This window comes from Pleurodeles waltl, chromosome 5 (genome assembly GCF_031143425.1).
Source record: "Pleurodeles waltl isolate 20211129_DDA chromosome 5, aPleWal1.hap1.20221129, whole genome shotgun sequence".
Taxonomy (NCBI): domain Eukaryota; kingdom Metazoa; phylum Chordata; class Amphibia; order Caudata; family Salamandridae; genus Pleurodeles; species Pleurodeles waltl.
This window is the reverse complement of record NC_090444.1, coordinates 954,151,997-954,172,294: the sequence shown is the minus strand read 5'-3', so window position 1 is coordinate 954,172,294 and position 20,298 is coordinate 954,151,997.

The window sequence follows — 20,298 nt, the reverse complement described above, 5'->3', positions numbered from 1 at the left end:
AGTTAAAAAACGAGAGGAGAGGAGCATGAACATCACACAGACCTCGTAGGGTGGGGGATGGAAAGCAAATTAGTGTTAGAAGGGAATACGTGCGGGTGCAGGGGTGGACTTCCCCTCAACCCTGCCAATGAAACACAGGGGTAGTAGGGTGGTGGAGTAAACTAAAGAAAACACGATGAGAAATTATATATTTTAGGAGTGTTTTTAAAAAGAAACTGAGAAAAACAAATTTCATTTTTAGAATTTTATGCAAGAAGGATGTTCACCAGGTTGGTTATGTGAACCTACCTGGTGAATGCCTTTCATGGAGGAAAACACGGTGGATACCAGTTTGATGAATACAATTCATCCGAACCAATTTCTGCAAGTTTGTTGTCCACCCTAAACCCATAGAGGCGACCATAAAATGTTCCCGTTTGGCCACCCATTAATGCAGAAAAGAATCGTGCACAGCTGCTGCCTGTGCTGTAACTGTTGTGTGGCTAGAAGAGAAGCTTGAACCGTTGCTTCCCGTGCTGTAACTGCTCTGCATTGTGAGGGAAGTTACCACGGCTGCTCTACATGCTGTGTGTGCTGCGTTATCCTAAGAAGCCTAAACTGTTGCTACTCATGCTATACCAGCTGTGTTTGAATGTATGAAGGAAACATGCACTGCTGCCTGAGAGGTACTAGCTCTGTGTACTAGGGTAGCGTGCAATTGCTAGGTGCCCACACACTACTTGAGGTTTCCACCCTGATATTGACTGTAGAATATTGTACTACCAGATTAACGTGGACAATACATATAGGACCAATATATCAACAAGGCCTGTGTAGGTTTACTTTACGTAACTCCACATATAAGTACTTTGATGTTATATAAATATGTGTGTGTGTGTGTGTTAAAGTTGAGTAGATGTGAAAAGTGGACTAAAGAATAGTAAATCTATGCTTACGTTTATGCACATCTCTTCCAGATATTTTGATTTGTGACATTTTGGCCCCAATATATTGGTAGCACATTGTTTCTGTTTTGGATATTTCGACATACAACCAATACATTTGCTGCATGAGTTAAGGAGGCTTGGCAAATATTTGGCTATACGAAAATAATACTTCGCTATTCTTTGTTGTTGACAAATGATGGTCATTCCAATTGTACTCAGTTTCCGTTGATCTTTGAACTATTCCAGAAAATGTATAAGATAAAAATGTAGTTTTACAAAACAAGTACATTTGAAATAGACAATATCCAAACACCATCAATTAAAGTTTTATTAGTAAATGTTCACTGTTAGCTTGAAATAAGAATGTGAGCTGATTTAATTAGGTCTACAAATCCGCCATTACGTGAGAAACAACAAGCAAGTAGTTGCACTTTTTTAGTTTGATCATAGTGGTGATTTTCACTAGAGATAATCTATTGCATTGGCATTACAACTATGGGTCTTGAGGTTAAGGAAAGATAGACAATTTATGACTCCAAACTTAGAATGCTTTTATTGTAAAGTACTATACCATAGTAAATAGTAGGGGACACAAGGATCGTCCTACAAGTGAGTTGACATTGCCTCTGAACCATGCAGATGTCAGCAGATTCTGGAAAAGTGAACAGTGAGAGCAGGTAGCATTGCTGCTCCTGTGTGCCACTGCCAAACATTTCTTTGCCCTGGTGCCTAGCTAGGCCATAAACCCTAATTTTCACTGTTGTTCATAACCTCTACCAGGCCATCCACACCTGCCTCTCTTTGCCACTTTCATTATTGTCATTCTCTTGTCAAGTATAAGTCTTGCTCTGCAGAATCTTCAATCTTTCAATTTCCTTCGCTATCCCTCCTCTACCAGCTTCAGTGCTTAATTTGAACAAATATTTGCTGGTGCTCGGCACAGCACTTAAATCTCAACACCGGAATTTATGACAGTCCAACACATGATGGCACCATTTGTCTGTTTTTGAGATGAGCACATCAACAGTACTTAATAATTCAATATACATTAAAAATGATATTTCCAGCTGTCCAGGCCATTTTTAGGTCGAACGTGCAAGTGCTTTGACCTATTGAAAGTATTGTTGGGTTTTAACCACGCCCACCTCACGCCCATCACTTTCATTCGTTCATGGGCTTACCTTTCAAAAATCACATGATCTCATTGGTAAATGCTTTACGTTTGTCCCTCCTTGGGGTGGTTTGGTTAGTGTCTTGGACACCGACCATGTTACTGGGATAATTGCTTGATTGCCAATATACTTCGCTGGGTCTGGTGGCTTAGTGGACTAATGCGTCCACTATAGGGGCCTGTGTTCGACCTCATGGTCACAGGTTCACTCAGCCTTTCATCCAAAATTCTGAGGTCAATAAAATGAGTACCATTGAGTTTAGTAACAATAAACATCTGTTATTCAGCGCCAAGATCCCTGTGGGTGAACGTGCGCTTTACAAATACACATGTTATGTTACTTCAGCGTGGGCGAACTACTTTTTCCTTTTGTCTGTGTTTCGTGGCTGCCATAGCGCTGAGAGCACAAACTTGATTGGCGGTATTGTTTTTATATTATATGCACTCTGATCTGCTTAGTACACATTCCTTGCAACAGCCATATTAACACTGTGCGCTACCTTATGATGACTCCAAGCTTCCACTAGACAAAAGTAAGTTGTCTTGGCCGCCATGGTGCTCACAGCCCTCAGACAGCGCACTCGATAGGCGGTATCATTTTTACACTATATGCACTTTGATCTGCTTAGTACATGTCCTTTGCAGCATGCATATTAACCCTGTGCACTACCTTATGATGACCACAAGCTTCCACTAGACAAAAGTATGCTCTCTCTCCAGAAAGAACTTAAATCGCCAGTGTTTTTTTGCCATTTTTAAACTACATGCACTTTGTGATTTGCCTAGTACACGTTCTTTGCAGCAGGCACATTAATCCTGTGCACTACCTTATGAGGACTCAAAGCTTCACCAGACAAAAGGTCATTCTCTTGGCTGCCATGGTGCTCAGAGCGCTCAGAGCGCGAACTCGATCGGCAGTAAAATTTTTACATTATATGCACTGTGATCTGAGAAGTACACATTCTTTGCAGCAGGCATATTTACCCTGTGCATTACCTTTTGATGACTCCAAACTTCCACTAAACAAAAGTATGTTATCTCTCAAGAAAGAATATGAATCGCCAGTTATTTTGACATTTTTACATTATATGCACTTTGTGATTTTCCTAGTACACGTTCTTTGCAGAAGGCACATTAACCCTGTGTGCTACCTTATGATGACTCCAAGCTTCCACTAGACAAAGGTATGTTCTCTTGGCTGGCATGGCGCTCACAGCGCTCACAACGCGAACTCGATTGGCGGTAACATTTTTACATTATATGCACTCTGATCTGCGTAGTACACATTCTTTGCAGCAGGCAGATTTACCCTGTGCACTAACTTATGATGACTCCAAGCGTCCACTCGACAAAAGTACGTTCTCTCTCCAGAAAGAACATAAACCACCAGATTTATTTTGATATTTTTAGATTACATGCACTTTGTGGTTTGCCTAGTACACGTTCTCTGCAGCAGGCGCATTTAACCCTGTGCGCTACCTTATGATGATTCCAAGCTTCCACTAGGCAAAAGTATGTTCTCTTGACTGCCGTGGTGCTCACAGCACTCAGAGTGTGAACTCTATCTGTGGTATTGTTTTTTACATGATATGCAGTCTGATCTGCTTAGTACACGTTATTTGCAGCAGGCATATTAACCCTGTGCACTACCTTGTGGTGAATCCAAGCTTCCACTAGTCAAACATACTTTCTCTTGGCTGTCATGGCGCTCACAGCACTCAGAGCGTGAACTTGATCAGCGGTGTCATATCTACAATATATACACTCTGATCTGCTGACTACACATTCTTTGCAGCAGGCATATTAACCCTGTGTGCTACCTTATGATGACGCCAAGCTTCCACTAGACAAAAGAACGTTCTTTCTCCAGAAAGAACATATATCGCCAGTTATTTTGACATTTGAAATTACATACACTTTGTGATTTGCCTAGTATATGTTCTTTGCAGCAGGCACATTAACCCCGTGCACTACCTTATGATGACTCCAAGCTTCCACTAGTCAAAAGTACGTTCTCTTGGCTGCAATGGCGCACACAGTGCTCAGAGTGAACTTGATCGGCGGTATCGGTTTTACATTATATGCACTATGATCTGCTCAGTACGCATTCTTTGCACAGGCATGTTAACCCTGTGAGCTACCTTACAATGACTCCAAGCTTCCACTCAACAAAAGTATGCTCCCTCTCCAGAAAGAACATAAATTGCCAGAGTTATTTTTACATTACATGCACTTTGTGATTTACCTAGTATTCGTTCTTTGCAGCAGGCACATTAATCCTGTGCACTACCTTATGATGACTCCAAGCTTCCAGTAGACAAAAGTATGTTCTCTTGCCTGCCATGAAGCTCACAGCACTCAGAGCGTGAACTCGATCGGCCGTATTGTTTCAACATTATATGCACTCTGATCTGCTTAGTACACATTCTTTGCAGCAGATATATTAACCCTGTGCACTACCTTATGGTGACTCCAAGCTTCCACTAGACATATGTACGTTCTCTTGGCTGCCATGTCATGGCTGACATGGTGCTCGCAGTGCTCAGAGCGTGAACTCAAGCGGCAGTATAGTTTTTACATTATATGCACTCTGATGTGCCTAGTACACATTCTTTGCAGCAGGCATATTAAGCCTGTGCGCTACCTTGTGATGACTCCAAGCTTCCACTAGACAAAAGTATGTTCTCTTGGCTGCCATAGCGCTCAGAGTGTGAACTTGATCGGCGGTATCAGTTTTACATTATATGCATTTTGATCTGGTCAGTACACATTCTTTGCAACAGTCATATTAAGCCTGTGCACTACCTTATGATGACTCTAAGCTTCCACTAGACAACAGTATGTTATCTCTCCAGAAAGAACATAAATTGCCAGAGTTATTTTTACATTTTTACATTACATGCAGTTTGTGATTTGCCTACTACACGTTCTTTGCAGGAGGCACATTAACCATGTGCGCTGCTTTATGATGACTCCAAGCTTCCACTAGACAAAAGTACATTCTCTTGGCTGCCATGGCATTCACAGCGCAAACTCGATTGGCGGTATCATTTTACATCAGATGAACTCTGATCTGCGTAGTACACGTTCTTTGCAGCAGAAATATTGACCCTGTGTGCTACCTTATGATGACTCCAGGCTTCACACTAGACAAAAGTACGTTCTCTGTCGAAAGAATATAATTTGCTAGAGTTATTTTGACATTTATACATGATATGCACTTTGTTATTTGCCTAACATAGGTTCTTTGCAGCAGGCACATTAACCCTCTACTCTGCCTTACAATGAGTCCAAGTTTCCAACAGACAAAAGTGCATTCTCTTTCCAGAAAGAACATTAACCGTCTGCACTACCTTATAATGAGTCCAAACTTCCACTAGACAAAAGTATGTTCTCTCTCCCAAAAGAACATTGATCCCCAGAGTTATTGTGACATTTTGATATTATGTCTAGTGGAAGCTTGGAGTCATCATAAGGTAGCGCACAGTGTTAATATGGCTGTTGGAAGGAATGTGTACTAAGCATATCAGAGTGCATATAATATATAAACAATACCGCCAATCAAGTTTGTGCTCTCAGCGCTATGTTTGTGTGTACACTTATTTTGCAAGAGGTGGATTACATATGGATTCCCATTAAATTTAGCCCCTTCTGGAACAAAATAGAGTTATTTTGCAAAAAGAGGACCGAATTGTATTATCTGAATGAAAATAGGGGAACAGAAAGGAATAATACAACAATTGATGTATAGGCAAAGCGTAGATATGTTACAGAAAAAGTGAATGAGGTTACAATCCAGATGCCAAAAAAGCATGATAATAAAGATGTTTGTGAATAGAAGCATAAATCGAGTACGATGGTGACCTGTCCCTGCCATAAATGAGAGAGGAAAGGAGGGGCGTTCCAGTGTGTAGAAATTCCATCACTGGTAACCAGCACACCCAACACCCAGAACTCCTTAAAATAGTTGACTAGCTCAGCAGTTAGTACCTGCAAAATTATCCCCTATCTACACTTTAAAGAATCCAAATATATAGACGCAATTCCTGAGTTGGAAAAATATTGAGTTGCAGAGCTTCAGTCTTCTAAGGTCTTACATTCACTTAATCTTAAGGCAACTTAAAGTGTGAGAGACCATAAGGAGCACAAGTCTGGACAAAAGTAAATCATTGTCTTACTGGACACAGTAACAGAAACTTAACACATGAAAAACATTACTCCTCAGCTGATCCACATGAAAAATATAAGTTCAAAAATCAAGAGCAGTGGCACGCATTAACACTGAAGCTTGATAACCCTCTCTGGAAGATTATTTTTAAAGCACTTTTCAAAAACTTTCTGAGGAGACTTAGACTACGAGAGATGATCACTACTTCACGCTGCTGCCAAAAGATTTGCAAGTTTGTCTTTTCTTACATACTCTTGCAGGAGGCACTTCATTACCAAGTTCATACACTACCTGGATATGTATATACCTTGACACAAGGATAGGGAAATTATAAACAATTCATTCCAATCAAAACATCTTGACCTTAGCTGGAGTGAGCGAAGAACACGAAAATATGATTTTGTAAATTTATTTGTGAGCATATTGGAAATGTGCTAGGAACATGCCAGTGAGCCTGTGATGATTTGACTCTAGGCAGTTAGTGTGCTCAGATTGAGGAAATGGGTAAGTGGCGTAAATATGGATAGTCAGCTCATGGTAAGAGGGGAAGCAAATGTTGACTCAAAAGGGAAAGGACTTATGAAATATCAGCAGATCAGCTAACACTGCTAAGCAGTGCATAGTGATGAGAGTATGCATGAAGATAGGAAGGCAGCTCAGGTTGAGATTGGGCAAACGTAGGGTATTCAATAACTGAATATGATAGGGAGGCCTCAAAGATGTGAACCAGTGTCTTCTGTAGGAAGGGAGTGTCAAAAATTGTTCAGAAAGGACTTTGAACAAAATTTCATTCTGGGTGTGCCCAAGGCAAACTGTCTTTGAATAACAGAGCAACTGTCTATGAACAAACTCAAAAGGAGGTCAAGAAAGGCTGCATTCAGTGAGAGAAGATATGGAGCTAGTTGTGTTAAGTGTAAGGTCTGAGGATTGCACTAGAATGACACTGGCAACGTGCAGGAATAGGCGAGGCAGACAATAAACAGATGGACGCATGTGGCTGGGAACAGAGGCCTACATCCCTAAGTACACTACTGCTCAGGAGGCCCGATCCAGATAGGAGAAGTCATGGTGCTTTACTGCAGTTCTTGAGGGTCAAGGGGCCAAGCCTAAAACCTTAATAATGGGGTTGTAGTGCAGTACTGGTCTGTTGCCACCTCACCGGTCCCTGGGCACCTCACATCATATTGTTCCACATCATGCATGCACATGCTGCCGCACAGACAGCTTGGGTCTGGCACTGTCAGACGGTAAGCTCATGGCATCTGTGACTTGACTGTATATTTCAGATTGGCATGGCAGGCCTTAATGTCACAGTCTCCACTCAATTGCTCAGCTCTATTCTTTGGCGTAGAGGAACACAACATGAGCCATGACAAAGCTCTCCAGGCTTCTCCCGGACCATGCCCCTGTGTATGCCTCTGTCTCTGCAGCTCAGACATGAGGAGGAAGTCCAAGCCACACTGACATCAGCTGCTTTTGGGCTGCCCTTCTCAGCATTCAAGAGAAAGGTGGATGAAGAGATCTCGGATTTGAGCGGCTGTTCAGCCTACCCCAGGTATTGGATTTCTTTTGTATTTAAATTGCATTGGTGAATAATGAAGCACTTTATGGTGGATAAAACACTAGCCAGTAACTTAAGGCTAGTAGTCAAGGCAGTGGTTATTAATTATTGTTGAAAATGTATTGGTTATTAGGTTAGTCTTGAGCTCTGAAGAAAGTTAAGCATATCCTCCAGTTTCTAGTGGTGGATTACGTTAATAGAAGTTAAGTGTAATCATTAGAATGAGTTTGTAAGACAAAGAAATCAGATAAGTGAAAAGGATGGCGGAAGATAGCTTTATGAGATTTCAAGCAGAGGCTACCCAGAAGGAGAAATGGTGATTAATGCGAGTCACATGCGTAGATAGATTAGAAAATTTTAGCTACTGTAGGAATGGTTACTCAGAAGGAGAGGTTATGTTATGTAAGTAGGGAAATGGTTAGTTTACTTAGGTATAGTAGAGCGTAAGACCAGCAGGCATGTGATAGAGTATGGTGCACTCTGAGGCACTGAAGCAGACAGAAGATGAAGTTTAAGGAGAGTGTCATTCAAATGGAAATCTAGAGGAGAAAATAATCCTAGCTATAAATCGGGTTCATTTCAATGCAGAGGTTTTTAGAATATTGAGATATGATGCAATCGGGGGAAGTATAAAAAGTAAAAAGAAAGGATGAAGTTGATTAACTGTGGGTAGGTGGTATAGGCTGTTCCATCTTAGTTTGTTTCATTTGGCTGTTGATGCAATTGATGCAGCCTGTCCGTTTTTTTACTTAGTTATTGAACATTATTGATCTTGTTTGACTTTGTACTTGCTTTTTTTAAATATTGAATACTGGGTTATGTGGTCTGTCTGGATAACCAGTGTTTTGGTTTTTCTGGTGAGATTTCGAGGAATGGACAATCCCTAGGGATTACATTGATCATTCTAATATGTGTTTGTTTGAGACAGTTTCTAGAGGGATGTTGCTCTCCCTGATATTAGGGATGTCTGTAAAGGGATTGTGTTGATTTAACATTTACTTGATCTTAGAGGGTCCTGGGCAGTATCTTTTTATAGGGAGAACATTAAAATATGTCAATTCCCTGTTCTATGATATTGGGAATAACCAGGTCTTAAACATCCTTCTGAACTCTATGTGATTTTCAGTAGCTCTGATCTTTCAAAGTTCTGAATTCCATATTTTTGCTGCTTGAGCAGAGAAAATAGTGCCACCAATGGTTTTCTTCCCGTAAGAAAGAATTATTAAGCATGGTGCAAGTATTTTGTGATTATTACTTGAATTAATTTCCACCCTTTGTCATTAATATTCCTGTGTGGGATGCACAGTAGTTTGACAGAGGATCTTCTTGCTATTGCGAGTCAGCCTTCAGGATCAGAGTGATGTGCATTTGTATACTTACGTTTAGAAGTAGCCCTGCTACTAAATTTTGGATTGTTTGTAGCCTTCAGTTAATTGAGAATGGAACACTGTGCCATAGTCAATTAACATAATCAAGGTTGAGTGATGTTTTTGTTTATACCTTTGAAGGAAATCCAAAATGTTTAAAGATGCATCTAAGTACTTTTATTGTATAGAAAGTTGATTGGGTTAGCGTACAGTCGAAGAAGATAGCAAGATTTTTGATGCTTGTGGCTATTTTTTACAGAGGTACCTGTTCATCTGTCCATAAAGCTATAGGGCCGTATTTGTCCATCCACCACAGGCCAGTATTTCAGTTTTTGAAGCATTCAGCTTGAGGTGATTCCACATTATGCTTTGATTAACAGCTGTGAGGCAGGTAGTACGTTTTAATGTTCTTAGGGTTTGCCAATATGAGAATGATCTGTGTGTCTCCTACATAGTTGTAGAAGTGAGTGTGCAACCGCTGATAAGATTTAGCAGTGGTTTTGTGTATATTTTAAAAAGCAGAGGAGAGATATTAGATCCCTGTGGAACCACCTCTTTTTCTGCAGTGATGAATTGAAGAGAAAGGCAGTGGGCAAATCTGGTATGATGCTGCTTTTTTTTAGAGAACAAGAAATCCATTTGAGAGTGATGCCATCTATACGGACTTCTTTCAGTGCAAGTAATATTTTATCATGGAACAGTGTGTCAAAAGCTGCTGAAAAGTATAAGAGTAATAATGTAGCTACACCATTTTGTCAACTATGTTTCCATGTTTTTTAGGCCATCCCAGATTGCGGGGAGGGCAGATTCAGTCTCTCACTCTGAGCAGAAATTCTGTTTGCTAGTCGGATAGTAATATGTTTTCTTCTATGAATTATGAGATCTTTAACTATAAATATAACTGACAGTAGTGTCCAGAAGGTCCTAATGAGGTGGAAAGGATAAAAATGCAGAGAGCATTGCAAAACCTCCACCTAATGCAGAGGGAAAATGGAACAAATATGTGAATTAAAAGCAATACTGGGCCTAATACTAGAAGTAATAGGTTGCAGGAGCTAATATTCAGTTTCTAAGCACACTTAACACACTAGGGATCAGATATATCATGCATTTTTGCAATAGCAAACAGCCCAGTTGGGCTGTTTGCGTTTGCAAAAATGCATTGTGTTATGTATGAATTCCAATTTGCGATTCAGTAACTTGTTACCGAATAGCAAATTGTAATTGCGACTACATACTGATTTGGTATTAGGAAGGGGTTTGTCAAGGGCGTATGTAGGAATGTTTTGTGACCCATATGCGGTTGCAAAACATTTGCATTTTACCACCTACTTCAAGTAGGTGGTAACCCATTAACAAACGGGAAGGGGTCCCTGAGGGACCCCTTCCCCTTTGTGAATACATGCAAAAACATGTCTTTTAAGAGCAGGCAGTGGTCCCACGGACCACTGCCTACTCTTAAAAAATGAAAAGAAAATGTTTCATTTTTATTTTTTAAACCCAAAACGGGCAAAAGGGCTTCATTTAAAAAAAAAAAAAAGATTGCTTTATTTAAAGATATTCGCAATTAGGTAATCGTTATTTGCTAAAATCATACATCTGGCCCTAGATGACTGACACGTTTCTTTCACCAAAAACTGTACCAATTTTTGGAGGTTGCCAGCTACAAATGCTGGCAGGCATCAGCACAAACAGTTCAAGGACTTTGAACTAATGCCTACGTACCTGTAGTGCTGTAACTGGCAGGTGGTAACATTACCCGAAATTAAACAATTTACCTACCTCTGAAAAAGCAGCAGTTAAATAGACTTATCAGGATTTGAAAAGGAACTTCAGAGAGCAGAGAGCATAGACTGCTACAACAGATTTATTGTTCCACTTACTGCCCCACATATAATATGGGGGTTAGGACTCATTAAACATTCCTAATATCACATTACTACACTTTCACACAACACTGTTTGCCTTATGATTACATTCTCAGTTCTGATGCAACATATGCTGCTTCCTTGGTGATCATTTACCTGTGGGTTAGGATATAGCTGAGATGGGGGTTGTGTCGGCGGCCTTGCAATGGCCCTGGACCATAGCGGCATCTTCGAGTCCTATAATTCATCAAACCCATTCGCTTAATTTGAGCCGGTGGTTGCAGGTGAGGTCCACCAACACTCATTTTTAGAGACCAGCATTTTTTCCCCCATCAAACTTTGTTCCAGAAAAAGAGAGAATAAAACACAAGACGAAAGAAGAAGGAAGAGAAAGACCAAAAAATACTGACACAAGGAGAAAGAAAGAACCTGCAAGAATGAGATAACGGACAGGGAGTATCTGGTGGTGGATTAAAGGGTCATGAGATTGATTCAAGACTATGCAGCCTTGGTATTCCGTTCACCGACTTTCAGGAGTGCTGGCCATGGGCTTCTGAGCAAAACATTGGGTTTTGGCCCTTATTCTTTTACAAATTAATCACTGATCACACCTAGTGGGAAAAAGTGAGTGGGGAGAGGATTATCATGGGGAGAGAGAGAGACACTGAAGGAGGAGGGCGTGGAACTGTTATCTGGGAGACTGAAGGAAACATTTCTTGTGAGGGCATTTGGGTTGAACTACCATGTGGCTTGCCCAAAGCTTTCATCCTCATCCTGATCCCCAGTTTTCTCCCTCAGAGGTATGAACATCTTCCGGAAGCTTTTGTGTTACAAGAGAGCTTGAGTGACAGGCCAGTTCACAACTGACCTACTAGACAAAGCTCCTGGTGCCTGCCTACCCTATGTTCCACCTTGACCTGTTGTTGAGTCCTGTGGCCACCCATTCCACCTGTACACACAAACACGTCTAACTGACACTAAGACATTTTAAATTACTGTATAGAGCTTTCTGGATTTTACCTGAGCAGACCAGGCACTGCACTGGTGCACAGTGCTAGAACACCTGCGCAGGTGGACCAGTGGTTTTAATGCCTTCAGGGTCCCCAGAACACCTACCAGAGTCAAATAGACCTCATTTAAATGTGTGGAACTTAGCTCAGTGCGTTGCTAAGTGAAATGTTATTAACATTCTAGTCAACCTTTATTTTTTCATAAAAATGTAACTTCTGTTAAAAGTTCTAATACTGTCTAGACCAATTGTTCCCAACCTTCTGACTGCTGTGGACCCCCACTTTATCATCACTGGAACCCGGGGACCCCCACTGAATCATTATTGGAATCTGGGGACCCCCAACTGAATCATTATTTCAATCTGGGGACCTCCCTCTTGGTCATTACTGAAAGTCGGGGGCCCTGGCCTAAACATTGTTGATGATTTGAAACCCAAAACAATACACAATTTATTTAATTTGTAAACAAATATAAATAAAAAAATAACTTTATTAGGAAGGTTGGAAATTCAACCGAAGCCACACATTGTCCATACTATATTCTGTTTGATCCACCTGCACTGCTCCCGGGAATCAGTCTGAGGATACATATTTAGTTTTTAGCCCCCAACTTCAAAGTCCTTAACATTTACAGCACATTTTAAAATTTTCAACTGTACATTTAGCCACTTTATATATATACAGTTTATTAATCTGTTAATATTGTTTAATTTTCAAAGCAGTCGCAGACCCCCTGAGGAGGCTCCGCAGACCCCAGGTGTCCCCGGACCACAAGTTGGGAACCACTGGTCTAGACATTATATTTACTGTGTACCATTTTGTTCTTGGCCTTCTACCCCGCACCACCTTTTGGGAGTTCTCACCTTTACTACTTGCTATATGGTTTTCCAAGCTGCCCTTCATTTCAGTAGCCCCCTGTAGAACTGACTTAGCCTTTGGATAGGGTTATTTAACAGCAAAGTAAATATATAATCACATTTATATCTCATATCAGCATTTACACGAGAGGCACTTACTTCTACTTCTCCTCGGTCATATTGTTAGGTAAGCCTCTCACAAGGCCTTCCTCAAAGAGTTATCTACATATATAGACTCACCACTTCGTATAAGCTGGAAGGACAATCACTGCTCTCTGAAAAGTGAAGCACTGTGCTTCACGGGGTTAATGCCCGACATGTCTACTTGCCATCTTGCAATGAAATATGTACAGCTTTTTACTGAAGAAAATTAGTGTATTTCTGTTCTTCAAGTAAGTGGTGACCACTGGACTGAAAACTGAAACAGGAATGGGAACATGTGCCTCCCACATGTACGTGGGATGCACAGGAGAATTTTTCCATGAAACCTTGCAAACATGGCCAAGAAATACAGCGAAGGAATGTGCCACCGTGTTAATGCGTCTTTTAGCTCTATACACAGTAATATTATGCATGTTGAAATTTGGACTGTTGAAACAGCTATCGAAAATAAGTGTAAACTATACTGAGGCTAGGCTTTTAGGCATTTTTTTCAAAATAATTTTGCATGCTTTTGTCGAACTCTACAGTTGTTGATTTTTTGTTTCTACCTCATTTTGATATGATTTTAATTTTAGTTTTCTGTATTCCATATGTGAGACATTGGTTGCCTCTTAAAATACAAAATGAGTGCAAAAAAGGGGGCTGGCATAGATGCTGATACTAAGGCCTGATTAGGAGCGGCCTGAATCAGATACTATAATTATTGTATCCAATATAGCTCCAACAACAAGGTGTTCAGTTGTTATAATTTTAACATATTCCAAGTTTTTGTAGAATAACATGGATTTTGGTGTTTTCAGCACCAAAGTCTGTATATTGCAGTAATTACTGCACAGCTTTTTCCCCTTTACATTCTGGCAGGTGTGACTGCCTGAACCCAACCAAAGGTGACGTCTCTACTGCTCATGTTCAACTAAGGGTGCTGTAAGTACCACACAACTCGGAATACTGACCCATTCATAATCTGGGCATGGATTTGTACTGTTTGGGTTTTTTAAAGTGATTCTTTCGATGATCTTCTTTAAACAGAATACAATACCGAATGTTTTTTGCCCTTTTGCATTGCAGGCAGGATGGTTCAGTGAGTTGAACATTGATGGATTGTACTCCTGAATATTGAGTACAAGAATATTGTGGCACACTAATATTATGGGCAAAATATCGAGGGACGAAATATCGACAAGTAAGTGCACATATGAAAATATAGATTTGCTATTCTTAACTCAACATCTGTATACTTTGAAGATATTTATTGTCAAGGTACCTATATGGAATTAGATTTTAAAAATCTTTACGTACTTACCTTTCAATATTTTGTCCGTCAGTATGTTGTGCGTCTATGTAAAGTGCACTATCGCCTGGGAGGATGTCCTGGCAATGAGCAGGTGTGAAGCTTGCATTGCCTGGGGCAGAATGGAGGCACCATGTGAAGAGGGAGGTCTTCAACTTCTTACTGACCTCGAGAAGTGACAAAGAGGCTCTAATTTGTAATCGCATTGAGTTGGGCATTCATCTTGAGTTTGCTGTTGATGTTGATCCCAAAGTTTATGGCGTGGGTGGTGGTGGTTGGTGTGTGTCAGACCCCTGTTCAGAGGGCCTCAGTGCAAGCAGGGATTACTGGGTCCACAGGGGAAGCCTCACTAGTAGACTGAGTCTCAAGAGTCTACTCTGACTCTATTTTAAAGTCAACAGTGTCCCACCACCTCAGCACTGTATAGCAGCAAGTTCTCCCAGATCCGATTGGCCAAAATCAGTCTTACCCACACCTGGCAGGATCTGCACAACTGCAGTTCCTGAGTGTGCCCCTTCCACAGGCACTCAAGCAGCAGCTGATGGAGGTGAGTTTGCTGCATGAGACCTGGGCGGGCTGCACTTAGCAGTCACCGGGTTTCTCAAATGTGCCCATGCCTCTGCAGTGACCGGAGGTTCTATGCGGCTCATTCTTGCAAGGTAAGTCACTAGTTCATCCCACGATGGGGAAGAGGACTGAAGATCTTATTGTGAATCCTTTATCCCGGGCAGGTGCTCAGGGTCCCACAGCATCCTCACTCCTCCGGTGATGACTCCTGCCTGTTCACAAGTCAAGCTAGTCCCTGGCATATAAGGTCACCTTATTCTCACGACACAGGGCTCCAGCCCGTTCAGCACAGTGAAGTCTTCTGCAGTCCCTCTTGACATACAAGCTCATGACCCTCCCTGCACAAGACTAAAGCCCTTGCCGCATGGCTGTCTTCTCGCGCAGCCCCTCCTGGCATATGGGGTTGCTAGTTCTGCACTACAAATGGCTTAATTCACGGTGGCCTTCCTCTAGCATACAAGGGTCACCAACTTTGTCCTGCCCACAGGCCAGCACCAGCTGTCATCTCACACTTTGCAAAGGAAGTCTCCTGGAGAAAGCTCCCCTCTGGAACTCACTCCCATCAACACTCTTCTCTTCCTCACAGAGCACACTTGTCTTGGCAAGCAGGCAGGTGTGGTGCTCCAGGCTCCAGGGCAGATGTTCTTGGAGTCCCGGAGTGAAATGCCCTCACTTAGCAAGGAGAATACCAGGCCTTGACCCTTGGTCACAGACAGAAGTCTTGCAGAACTTTCCCTCCTCACAGAGCCCTTATGGCTGCTTGGCAGATGAAATGTTTTGGGGTCTCAAGCTCCTTTTCTTGGAGCCCATTTCTAGACACCAAATGTGATTTGAAGTCTGAGTCTTTGAAGTTTATGTTACTGGTCTGCTTCTTTTGAAGTGCCTACTCCTCTGCCCCCTCTTCCTCTTAAAAGCAGTCTGTCACAGCAGGAGTGGCTCAAAAGGTGATAGCCCCACAACACAGGCCATGAGAGAAACTAGAGTTCACAAATAAATGTCAGCCATAGTGATGGTGCATCAAAAGATTAGGCCCATCCCTACTCTTATCTGATTCTCTTATGAGCCCCATCTCCTTCTGACATGTGTCCAGGCCACTTCCTTGTGACATCTCACTGAAACAAAGAGCACTCTGAGGTTTATGGAAGAACCTGTCTCTCCCCTCCCCAGTGTGTGTTCCACCCAGCTTACAGGAATGCAGCAATACACAGATCTGCCATGAGATTTCTCTACCTCCTCATGTTTCCACATGCAGGCCTGAGTCTTCTAAAATTGGAATTCATAGTCTGCCATGTATTGTACCATCCACGGGCACACATACTTCCAGTACATGCATTTAATACACACACACACACACACACCCACACACACACTGCACACCACTGTATTCTTCATGTACTGTACCAATCACAAGCACACATACACCTAGCACATGCTTTCAACATGCATGCACTGAGGTTGAGGCATCAGTTAGGAAGGAGCTCATCCAGTGAAGGGCAGGTTCTTGAATACCAATGTTGTGCAGGCATCAGATTAGGAAAGCATTGGATATTGTGTTGAATGCTGCAGAGGGGTCCAGAAGGATGAGGGCTGTCATGTCTACTCTGTCTAGAATCACGTGGATGTAATTTGTTGTGGTGATGAGGGCTGTTTCCATGATGTGGTTCGGTTTGATGCCTGACTGTGTTATGTGGAGGAGATGATGAATGCTGTGAGGGTTGGTGAAGCATTAGTTGGTTAGTTTCTGTAGGACTTTGGGTGAGTACAAGAGTAGGGAGATCGGTCTGTAATTGCTGACTGTTGAGTACACGGAGGGCTTCTTGAGTAGGGGAGGACTGTGGCATGTTTCCCAATGTCTGGAAAATTGGCTGATGAGATGGAGGCATTCAGATTAGAAATAAGGGCTTTGTTCATGGGTGAGAGTCCTCTGGTGAAGGGGTAATGGTGGCAAAGACCGGATGGGACCTGTAGTGTCCTGCATGATTTAGAACAGAACTCCCCAGGGACTCCTTATCAGTGTGATGTAATCACTAGATTATAATGTAATGAAAGCTTGATTCAGAATGTGGGAGTTCACAGGTACATGCAGAGGAATAACGATGTGTGATTTACACTCTGTGTGTGGCCTAGTTATTCAGCAGGTACCAGGTCGGGGAAGCTACTACAACTGCGACAAGATAGAGGATAAGTAACCCAAAAAAGAAAGTCCTCTCCTGGAGAGTTTGCCTTGGTCTAAGCAAACTGCTTGTGAGCGCCACATGTGTTTTCGTCAAGGTGCTGAGTTGATTGTTAGCATATGTGGAGTCAAAGTGCAACTCCAGCTGGTGTGAAGTGTGTGAATGGAAAGAGAGCTTCACAGAAAAGTGTATGCATTGCTGGTCAAGAAAATACAACCAAGTATACGGTATACAGAGCATTAGCCCTGAAGACGGATACATCCAAGCTTATAAATTACGGATAAAGACAATCATAGGTTGCTGTTGTAGGAAAGTACCATCTTTCTTGGCATATTACCTCCAATTTCTGCCTGATGTCAGTGTGTTTTTGACTGCGTCACTGGGATCCTGCTAGTCAGGACCCCAGTGCTTATGGCCTGCTTTTCAGTGTGCTTTCACTTTTTTCTAAATTGTCACTGGAGTCCTGCTAATCAGAACTCCAGTGCTCATGGTCTCTGTTCCTAAATTTGTCTGCACAGACTGACCACTCAGTATGTCACTCCAAATTGGCTTACTGGACCCCCCCTTATAAGTCCCTAGTATGTGGTACCTAGGTACCCAGGGCAATGGGGTTCCAGGGAATCCTTGTGGGCTGCAGCATTTCATTTGCCACCCATAAGGAGACCATACAAACACTTCTTCAGGACTTCCATTGCAGCCTGATTGAAATAGTGTACGCACCATTTCACAGCCATTTTCACTGCACCAGGTCACTTATAAGTCACTTATATGTCTAACCGTCAGAACCTGAAGGTTAGGTGCATGATATCCGTGTGTGATGGCACCCCTACACTAGCAGAGATGCTCCCACATCGTCCAGGCCCATTTTCCCGGACTTTGTGAGTGTGGGGACGCCATTATAAGTGTGCACTACATATAGGTCAATACATATATGTAGCTTCACAATGGTAACTCTGAATTTGGCCATGTAAGGTGTCTAACTACTGGGAATTGTACCCCAATACTGATTCTGGTGTGGGGGGGTCAATTCCATGCACCCTGGTGGCTCCACCATGGTCCCCCAGTACTGCCATACCAGCCTCCTGAGGTTTCCACTGCAGCCCCAGCTGCTGCCACCTCACAGACAGGCTTCTGCCCTCCTGGTGTTTGAAGAGCTCAATCCCAGGAAGGCAGAACAATGCATTTCCTTTTGGAGAGGGGTGTTACACCCTCTCCCTTTGGAAATAGATGTTACAGGCATGGGAGGGGTATCCTTCTGAAGCCTCTGGAAATGCTTTGAAGGGCACAGATGCTGCCCTCCTTGCATAATCCAGTCTACCCCCAATCCGTGCTCTGGAACGAAACTGGACAAAGGAGAGGGGAGTGACCACTCCCGTGTCCATCACCACCACCAGGGGTGATGCCCAGAGCTCCTCCAGAGTGTCCCTGGGTTCTGCCATCATATTTTCAGGATGGTCAGGGAACTCTGGGAGCATCTGAGTGGCCAGTGCCAGCAGGTGACGTCAGAGACCCCTCCTGATAGGTGCTTAGCTGGTTAGGTGACCAATCCCTCTCTCAGGGCTATTTAGGATCTCTCCTATGGGTGTTTCCTCAGATTCAGATTGCAAGACTCCAGCAGGACTCCTCTGCATCCTTTACTTCACCTTCTACTGCTCCAGGACTCTACAACTTGCAACAAAGTGTCCACAACTCCTACTGCAACTCTGTAACTTCAGCTCCTGCCAGCAACTGCAACAGTTTCCAGGTCGTGCACGCTCTGAGGACAGCCTGTCTTCATCCTGCACCAGAAGGACTAAAGAAATCTCCAGTTGAGTAACAGAGTCACTTCCCTGCTTCAGCAGGCATCTCTGTATAGTGACGACCAGTACTCTAGGTTCCCTTTCCTGATGACGAGCCTGGATCCTGGAACACAGGTGGTGGACTAAAGCAACCCAGACTGTCCAAAGGTCCAACTGTCCAAATTTGGTGGAGGTAAGAGCTTGCCTCCCCATACCAGACAGTACTCCTGTCCACTGCGTGTTTTGCAGCTCCTAGGGCTTTTTTTCACTTCTCCAAGAATTCCTTCATGCACAGTCTAGCCCAGGTACCCAGCACTCTATGGTGCGACTCTCAGCTCCCTGAGTTGTTCTCCAGCTGCGTAGGATCCCTTTGTGTAGTGCTGCGATGACCGCCTTTTGGGACTCCTTTGTACCCGTGTCCTGGGACTCCTGTGGGTGCTGCCTGGTCCTTTGAGGGCTCTCTGAAGTGCTAAGAGCCCCCTCTGCCTCCTCGTCCTGAGTTGAGAGCCCCAGGTCCCTCCTGGGCCTCGGTAGCGCCTTTTCCCGCCATAAGCGTCTCTTGCATGAGCCAAGGCTTGTTGATGAAATCCAATCACGAAAACCAGCCTGCATTCATCTACTCGAAGTGGGACATCTCTTCCACCAAGCAGGAACCCGCAGCTGTCTTCTTTGGTGCATTTCTGACTTTTTCTTCCAATCAGAGGTTTCACTTTTGAACCTTCATCCGGGTTTGAAGGGGCTCCTGTTCTTCCTGGACTCTTGAGCTGTTCTTGATCTTGGTCTCCTCTCTCTGCAGGTATTAAGGTCCAGAAATCCATCGTTGGTGTCTTACTGTCCTGCTTGATTTTTGCATTCTTCTTTATCACGACTTCTAGTGTGTTCTTAAGAAACTTGCCGTAATTTACTCCTGCTTTCTTGGGCTCTGGGGTGGGGTACTTTACATACCTTTGGTGTTCTCTTACACTCCCTGCGCCCCTCTACACACTACTGTTGCCTAGGTGGGAAACCGACATTCGCATTCCGCTATTTTAGTATATGGTTTGTGTTCTCCCTAGGCCCATTGTAACCTATGGTGTTTTTCACTGTTTGCACTATTTCATGACTGTTTACTTACCTGATTTTGGTTACTAGTGTGTATTTTGTGTATAATACTTACATCCTAAGGGAGTATAGCTTCTAAGATATATTTGGCATTGTCTCACTAAAATTAAGTACCTTTATTTTTGGTAACACTGAGTATTGTCTTTCATGTGTGTGAGTACTGTGTGACTACAGTGGTATTACAAGAGCTTTGCATGTCTCCTAGTTCAGCCTTGGCTGCTCTGCCTACAGCTACCTCTAGACAGCCTGGCTTCTAGACACTGACTACATTTCACTAATAAGGGATAACTGGACCTG